The sequence below is a fragment of the Dama dama genome, chromosome 19, assembly GCF_033118175.1.
Source record: "Dama dama isolate Ldn47 chromosome 19, ASM3311817v1, whole genome shotgun sequence".
Taxonomy (NCBI): Eukaryota; Metazoa; Chordata; class Mammalia; order Artiodactyla; family Cervidae; genus Dama; species Dama dama.
Window position 1 is genome coordinate 60,965,813 of NC_083699.1, and position 8,489 is coordinate 60,974,301.

At 39.9% G+C, this 8,489-nt stretch overlaps 1 long non-coding RNA gene across 1 annotated transcript in view; it reads left to right on the forward strand.

The window, feature by feature from the left end:
- The window catches only part of LOC133073568 (uncharacterized), a 55,764-nt gene extending 47,863 nt beyond the window's left edge, over window positions 1-7,901 (forward strand). Inside the window, exons 3-4 of the long non-coding RNA XR_009697005.1 lie at window positions 3,644-3,751; window positions 6,796-7,901. This is a non-coding gene — a long non-coding RNA (uncharacterized LOC133073568). The remainder of the gene's footprint in view (window positions 1-3,643; window positions 3,752-6,795) is intronic.
- The last annotated feature ends 588 nt before the right edge of the window (window positions 7,902-8,489 follow it).

Genomic DNA, 8,489 nt, shown 5'->3' on the forward strand with positions numbered 1-8,489 from the left:
TATAATTGCTTATTACCTAACTTAAAAAGGGGGGATTTGTCTATCTATAAAGTTATTCATCTAAATATTTCAAAGTGGAGACACTAAAATAGGATGCTATGTTAAAGAATAGTTGGGTTGATCACCCCTTCGTTAACTGTTTACACCAGCCCAGGAAAGAATCAGAAGTCTCGGGGTGTTCTTGATCTTCTTCTTGAGGACATTAATCTGGACTGCTATTTTCCAAGAAGACTCCTTCAAACCAACAGTAGAGTCTATGGCAGTTATATCAGGGGCAGCGGTTGGGGAGTTTTCAGGAATTTAGGAGAGTGATGTTAGGGATAGAAAAATCATGTATGTGGGTGTTGTATGGTGTGGTGTTTGTGTGAGTTTGGCGAATTGCAAAGGATCATCCTATTTCTGGTACCTACCCAATCATCCACCTTTCTCCATCACAAGCCTACTCTTCCAAACCGGCTTCCTTGAACCCTCTAGTTATCAGTCCACTCTCAAGCCAGGTTCCTATCTCAACAGTTTTGTTTTCTTTCTAATGCTTCCCTGGTGGTTTAGCAGTAAAGAATCTGCCTGCAGTGCAGGAGATGCAAAAGATGTGGGTTCAACCCCTGGGTTGGGATGATCCCCTGGAGTAGAAAATGCCAAGATTTTTGTTTGTTTGTTTGTTTTTTACTATTTCTGATTGTGATCAGGGAGAAAATGTTTGCCTTACAAAGACACACAGACACACACATTTTAAAAAGTCCCTTTGAAAATCTATCTATATCATCTATTGTATACTTTGATGTTTTCCTTTATTCTATTCTTTAACTTAAAAAATGCTGAACTCCACCCACCAAACTAATTTTCACAATCTATGGCTTTTCATAAAGAATCACTCCATCTCAGTTTAGGAAAGTTATTAATAAATAAGGTAGATTTTTGTTTTGCTTTGCTTTGGTTTTTGATAAGCATTAAGGTTTCACCACTGCCTTAAGTTTTAAAAATTTACCCCTGAGGTTCATAAGGCTCTCTCAGCAGCCTGGATAAAGAGAGAGCTTCTATGTAGACCCTCAGTTTTCTCTCACCTATGAGAGATGCACCCAAGACTCTTGGGTCCTGCCTTGCACACTGTGTGAGAGAGATTTGCAGGAGCAGTGGGTGTTCCTCCAAAGTACATAGAAGTCAGATAAGAGGGTACAATGGACATGAGATGAACTAGCTCTTCCAATGCTTTGATTCTGATTACTTTAGCATGTGGACAAAATACCATAGGGCAACTTCCTATTTGTAATAAAAGCGTGCTATAATAAAGCAGATCCAAGAAAGTTTGGGAAGCGGGCTACAAAAACAGAGAAGTTGGGTTTGACCTCAAAACTCACCTTCACAATTTTATTTTAACTAGTCTCAGTTCTGGACTACCTTCTCACTGCTATCATCTTCACATGTAAATTGAGCAGTCATGTCTTCCTGCTACTTGAATCTAAAGGTCATCCAAGAAGACATTTGCCTAGGCTAACACTTGCCCTCTGAGAAAAACTCACCAATATGAACACACCAGAGGAAAAGGAAGCACAGGTGCCTTAACCAAAATGGTATGTGACAATTTCTTCAAATGAAACCACCACCTTCCACTACTCCCTATACCTCTTTCAAGTATTTCTTGCTTACACTTATAGCTTGATCTTTTAAAAAGTTTTATTCTGTGTGGGTTAGTTTGGCCCTCAAGATACAATAAGGAGAGAGATGTTGATAGCCTATTCCAATTTTCTGCAGCATAATTTTTGACAAAAGAAATCATTCCTTGTGACCCAAGACTTACTGATTTTCCCTTAGACACAAGAGATGGAAAGCAAAGGTCCCAGATAGGTCTAAGGAACAGACACTTTGTGGGCCGAATAATCAAATCTGAGGGCATGAAAGCATCTGAAAAATGTTGCAAGAAAACTAAGCATTTGAAAAGATATATTGCCAAGGGTTATTAAGTAAATAAAGCCGCAGTGCCACATGCGTAAGAATGCTCCTCCTGTGGCTTTAAGTATAATGACAGTGTCTGGAACACACCCTAGATGGGAAAAGTAGTCAGAATCTGGGTAAGTCTCCCATATTCTCATGACTTTTCTTAGGGATAAGCCATCCTAAGTAAAGAAATCTTCAGGTGACAATTTGGAAGCCTTTTGCATATATGAGAGAAGGGCAAAAAAAAAGCATTGTAAAGGAGACTGTGAAGAGCATAAACAGACTTGCTTTGGGGGGAAGCAATGCATTGCTATAGAAAGAATGATACCTATAAGGCAACTTCCCATCTGGTGTAACACTGCCCTGGATTTCCCACAACCATTCTGAGGATATAAACATCTAGCGAATTTGTGTTCTTAAACCAAATGCAACCAACCAATTAAGCATGTATGAGAACCGGAATAACTCTGGTCATGACAAGAGCAGGGAGAATCAACCAGGAGGCCACCCCCCTCTTATGTCTGGAAATGCAATTTTAAGTTGGAATCTGAATCAAGATCTTGCTTGTGGGTGCATTCATCCTGATACCTCTCTCTGAAACACCTAGCCTTGGCTGACTGCTTTGGCAAGCTGGGGCTTGAATCAAGCCAGACGTTTACTTAATTCAAATGATTCTGTCATTCTTGTTCATTCACTCATATTCTCTCTCCTCGTCTCTTCCCAGCCCTCCACTCCCATCCCTGCCTCTTTCTCTTATTGCAAAGCTTAAACCAAGAAGTCCCAGGCTCTCATCTCAGTTGTGGCCCATGCCAGCAGAATGATGGCAGAACACATTGTTTTCCTTAAGTCTTGCTTTTAAGATTTACTCCAGAATTATAGGTTAAACCTTTTCTAATGTTTCTTGCAAAATTGAGGAGCATGCATCCATAAAGGTATAAATTATTAGTTCTTCTCTTCTGTTCACACAAACACTGTCTTTCAGAAGTTGCTACATTAAGAAAACATCAAACAGCATCTGCTTATATCAATAAAACTGCACAGTCTTCCTGAACTGAGGGTTCAAAATAACAGGAAGAAAAATACACCAAATGTCATACGTGAGGTAACAGAATGAAATATGGAATGGAATTAAAAGCATTTAGCACTTCTTTATTTCTAAAACAATTTGTTTGGTGACCTTACAAATTTTGGTTGTTTAGGGTCTTGGCTTAGTGCATTAATCCTGAAATCCCTATTGATAGAAAATGTTACTGAAATGGGGAGACTTCTTGATTAGGAGAGAATGGACAGCCATATGGGAACTGGTCCTTGTTTTTAGGGGCTTGTTAGCTTCATTGTGGGGAGCTGGCCTGTTCAAGGCCCAAAAAGGCCCTGGGAAAGCCTTGAAAGAGGCCATTCCCTGTCCCACCACCCCATGATAAAGTAGTAAAACATTTGCCGGGTCTCCTTTGTTTTTCCTTGAGAAAAACATAGTAGTGACCTTTACTTAGTAGTTTATCTTGGAATGTCAAAAACAAGATGTACGCTTTTGCAATCACTTAAGACAAAGAATTGTATTGATGTGACAAAAACCAGATGGCATTTTTTATGAACTATGTTTTCTGCTTGTACTAGTATAAAGGTAGCTGTTTTACTCAATAAAATCACTGACTTGCCTCAAGAGCATTTCAGTCCTCTCGACCCCATTCTTTACTATCGGCTTTTTTCTCAGGCTTCCGTGATGTTGCGATCGTGACTTGTTCTCTTTGCCGGCTGGTCCCGACAGGTGGCGCCTCAATCAGGGACTCGATCGGACTACACGGTCGCAGCCGCCCGAAATGTGAGTACAGAGGGGATCCCAAAAGAAACGTGAGTACGGATTTTTTCAGGGTGCAGAGGGTTTTTTAGTCGAGAGTATAAACAATGGGTCAAGGTAGTAGTAGAGAGCTTTTTGTAACTATGCTTAAGACTATGTTAAAGGTGAGAAGAGTTACTGTTGCTAAACATACATTAGAAAAGTTTTTGTTGTTTGTAGAAGAAGTTTGTCCTTGGTTTCCTGAGGATGGGACTGTGAATATAGAAACTTGGAAGAAGGTAGGGGAGCAAATTCAGCAGTATTATTCTTTACATGGGGCTGAGAAGGTACCGCTAGATGCCTACTCATTATGGACTCTTATCAGAGACTGTTTGGACCCTGAACATGAAAGTAAAAAATTGGAGACTGCGTTAAAGAATATAATTGGTAAACCTCCCACCTTGCCTACTGCTCCTCCTTTGGAGCATGTTTATGATACAGCAGAAAAATCCCCTGTACAGAGTTCCTCTGACTCTGATTCTGAATTAGACCCTGCTGAACAAGCAAAAGATCCTTGAGAGTTATTTGCTGCTGAAAAAAACCGCTGTTAAAACACAAGCGGAATTATCCCCTTTTTCGGAGGTTAAAGAATTGCTTACAACTGTGACTAAACATCTTGATACTCTTAACTTAAAGCTTTTTTGCCAGCCCTTATGTCCCTCTAATCAGTTACCATCGCAGCCTCCGTCCGTTATTGCAGGACTAGACCCACCAATTGCTGATATACAAAAGGGGTCTGAGGCTCCCACACAGGCATTATCTGTAAAAAACACCTCCAAACTGTTCCCCCTCCAACTTACAATTCGCCAGGGGAGACAACAGGGAGAAACTTTAAAAGGATTTCCTATCCTTTTCCCCGTCCTTGAAGACGCTCAACAACGAAGGTATTATGAACCCCTGACATTTAAACAAATTAAAAAATTAAAACAAGCCTGTGCCCAGTATGGACCAACTGCTCCTTTTACTATGTCCATCATTGAGAATTTAAATAGTCAATATTTACCTCCTAATGATTAGAAGCAGGTCTCTAGGGCCTGCCTCTCTGAGAGAGATTATTTGTTATGAAAAACAAAATTTGGAAAACAATGTGGAACTTTTGCGGACAGAAATAAAAGAAATGGACTGCAAGTAAGCTTTGAAATGCTTATCTGCCTTTTCCAGCTTGCAGGCTGATTTGCAGCACTATGGCCTTCAAATAGCTCCTGAGAAAGTTCAACATAGCCCACCTTATTCTTATTTAGGCTTTAGACTGGAAGGGGAGACTTTTAAAGCTCAAAAATTGGAACTTCATAAAGATAATTTGAAAACATTGAACGATTTTCAAAAATTATTAGGAGATATTAATTGGATTCGTCCCTATTTGAAAATCACTACTGGGGAATTAAAACACCTGTTTGATATTCTTAAAGGACCTTCAGACCCCACGTCGCCTCGGGTTTTGACTGATAAAGGATGCCAAGCTTTAAATATAGTAGAAAAAGCTTTGGCTGCTCAAACAAGCTCTCATTGTGATTATACAAAAAATGGGGTTTGTATATACTTCTAAACATACCCCTACAGCTGTTCTTTTTCAAGATTCCCCTCTCTATTGGATACATTTGCCTGTTTCCCCTGCTGGGGTACTCACCCCTTATTTTGATCTAGTCAGTAATCTTATCGCTAAGGGCCGTTGGGATTCCAGAAAATTATTGGAGAGAGACCCTTACTTTATCTGTTTACCATTTACAAAAGAACAACAGAACTGGCTATTCCAGTTCAGTGATTCCTGGAATGCAGCCCTAGCTCATTTTGCCGGCAGATTAGAAAATCATTTTCCCGCTAATAAGCTGCTACACTTTGCTAGTCAACACGACTTTGTGTTTCCCTCCGTAGTTGTTTCGCAGCCACTTACAGACGCAGTCACCATATTCACCGATAGATCATCAAATGAAAAGGCTGCTTATGTTATTAATGATACTGTTACCTCCTGGTTTACAGGCTGTTCCTCTGCACAAGAAGTAAAATTATGCGCCGTGTTTGCTGTTTTACAACACTTTGCCTCTGAACCTTTGAATGTTTTTTCTGATAGCCATTATGTTATTAGAGCTCTTAACCAATTAGAAACTGTTCCTTTTATTTATACTGTTAATTCAGTGATTCAGCAACTGTTTCGTGATATACAAGCTCTTTTACATCAAAAGATTTACAAATGCTTTTTTGGCCATATTCGCGCTCATTCGAGTTTACCTAGAGCACTTACTTCTAGAAATACATTAGCTGATTCCGCCACTCATATTTTCCTTTCCCAGACCCAACTCGCAGAACGTTCTCACCTATTACATCATCAAAACAGCAATACCCTCAGATTACAATTTAAAATACCCCGTGAAACCGCTAGGCAAATAGTTAAACGCTGCCCTGTTTGTCCTCAATTTTTTTCTGTTCCTCACTATGGTGTGAACCCCTGTGGCCTCCTTCCCAACCATTTATGGCAGATAGATGTTACTCATGTTCTTTCCTTCGGTAAATTGAAATATGTTCATGTTAATATAGATACTTTTCCTAGATATATTTTTGCCTCTTTACAAACAAGAGAAGCAGCTCGACATTGTATCACACATTGCCTTGCAGCATTCTCCGTTATAGAAACTCCAAAGACCATCAAAACGGACAATGGACCTGGATATACTTCTGCCGCTTTTCTTAATTTTTGCTCCCGTCTCTCCATCTCTCTTAAAACAGGCATCCCCTACAATCCCCAAGGCCAAGGCATCATTGAACGAGCTCATCAGACATTAAAACACCAGCTTTTAAAATTAAAGAAGGGGGAGTTATAGCCTCTTACACCATATAATTACTTATATCATGCTCTTTTTATTCTTAATTTTTAAAATTTGGACTCTGAAGGCAAAACCGCAGCACAGCGATTCTGGTCCCCAGCTGCTATTAACAAGCCCCGCATAACTTGGAAAGATCCAATTACTAATCAATGGCATGGCCCTGACCCTGTTTTGATATGGGGGCAGGGATATGTTTGTGTTTTTCCACAGGATGCCAAAGCACCACGCTGGCTCCCGGAGAGGCTGGTACGCCAGACGGAGACGGTCGCTGACTGCTGGAATGGAGAGGCTGCGGATACAAGAGAGGAATGTTCTGCCAACAAATCAACAACTACATGAGTTCGTGGAAGGAGCAAGACACATTGCTGCAGATACAATCAATCCACACACTTCCCTATCCTACCTAGTGTTTGCATTAGCATGCGCTGTTATGAATCAAACCTTTCCTAACACTGAAGGAAATGTTTTTCTCTCTTGGGCTCATTCCTATGCTGATTTTTATAATACCTCTGCTTGTTGGGTATGCACTGCCATGCCTTTGTCAGTTGTAAATGGTTTACCATGGTGGGTTTTGCCAATGAGTCAGGAAGAATTACCTGTGCTATAATAAAAGTAGAATGTTGTGTGTATATCCCAGATTTATCTTCCAATGTGTCTGATGCTGTAAATGATCTTCAACATCAAATACTTTCTATGCAAGATTCCTCCCTTTCTTTTTGGGAGCAAGTTAAATCCTGGTTTGGGAGTGATTGGTGGAAAACCCTGCTTATAGTGCTTGGTATTGTACTCTGTTTTCTTTGTTGTGGACCATGTTTTTTACAATGTATTATGAATTTAGTTACTGAAAGAATTATGAAGTTTTCCGTATTATGAAAAAAATAATCTCGTTTCCCTTTTTCTCGAGAAATGAGTAGAGAAGCTCGGCTTTTTAATAAATAAAAAAGGGGGAGATGGGGGAGCCGGCCTGCTCAAGGCCCAAAAAGGCCCTGGGAAAGCCTTGAAAGAGGTAATTCCCTGTCCCACCACCCCATGATAAAGTAGTAAAACATTTGCCGGGTCTCCTTTGTTCTTCCTTGAGAAAAACATAGTAGTGACCTTAACTTAGTAGTTTATCTTGGAATGTCAAAAACAATATGTAAGCTTCTGCCATCACTTAAGACAAAGAATTGTATTGATGTGACAAAAACCAGATGGCATTTTTTATGAACTAGGTTTTCTGCTTGTACTAGTATAAAGGTAGCTGTTTTACTCAATAAAATCACAGACTTGCCTCAAGAGCATTTCAGTCCTCTCAACCCCATTCTTTACTATCAGCTTTTTTCTCAGGCTTCCGTGCTGTTGCGGTCGGGACCTGTTCTCTTTGCCAGCTGGTCCCGACACTTCATGAGAAGGAATATTGGAAATAATTTTTCTATAGAGCTCATTTATTGAGCCCCTTCTTTAGATTCTTCAAAAATTTTCAAACATAATGCCTTTTGGGAATTATTTAGAATGTTGATTACTTGATAGAGTGAATGGTTTTTCTGAGCTCCACATTCCTATAAGAGTGTCTGGCCACAGCAATCAGAGAGTTGAAATTGGCCAAAGTTCTGATACCTACCATGCAAAATCCTTTCAAAGGGTCAAGTTTGACAAGTCTTAACTCTGCTCATTTCCTGTAATGTGATCTCTCTGTGACATTACTGTGAGTCCACACCAAAGTCAAAGGAAATGATGGCATTTCCTTTAACTGTGAGTGGGATTTTAGGTGACTTTTTGTTTTTGTTAAAACTACTCATATATGCTAACTACATTTCCAAGAGGATGATGGCATAATGTCTGCTACTGCACTTGTACCTCACTAGTGACCTGGATCAGTTACTTGTATACCTGTTAGTAGATTCCAGTTAGGTGGACAGTGAGAG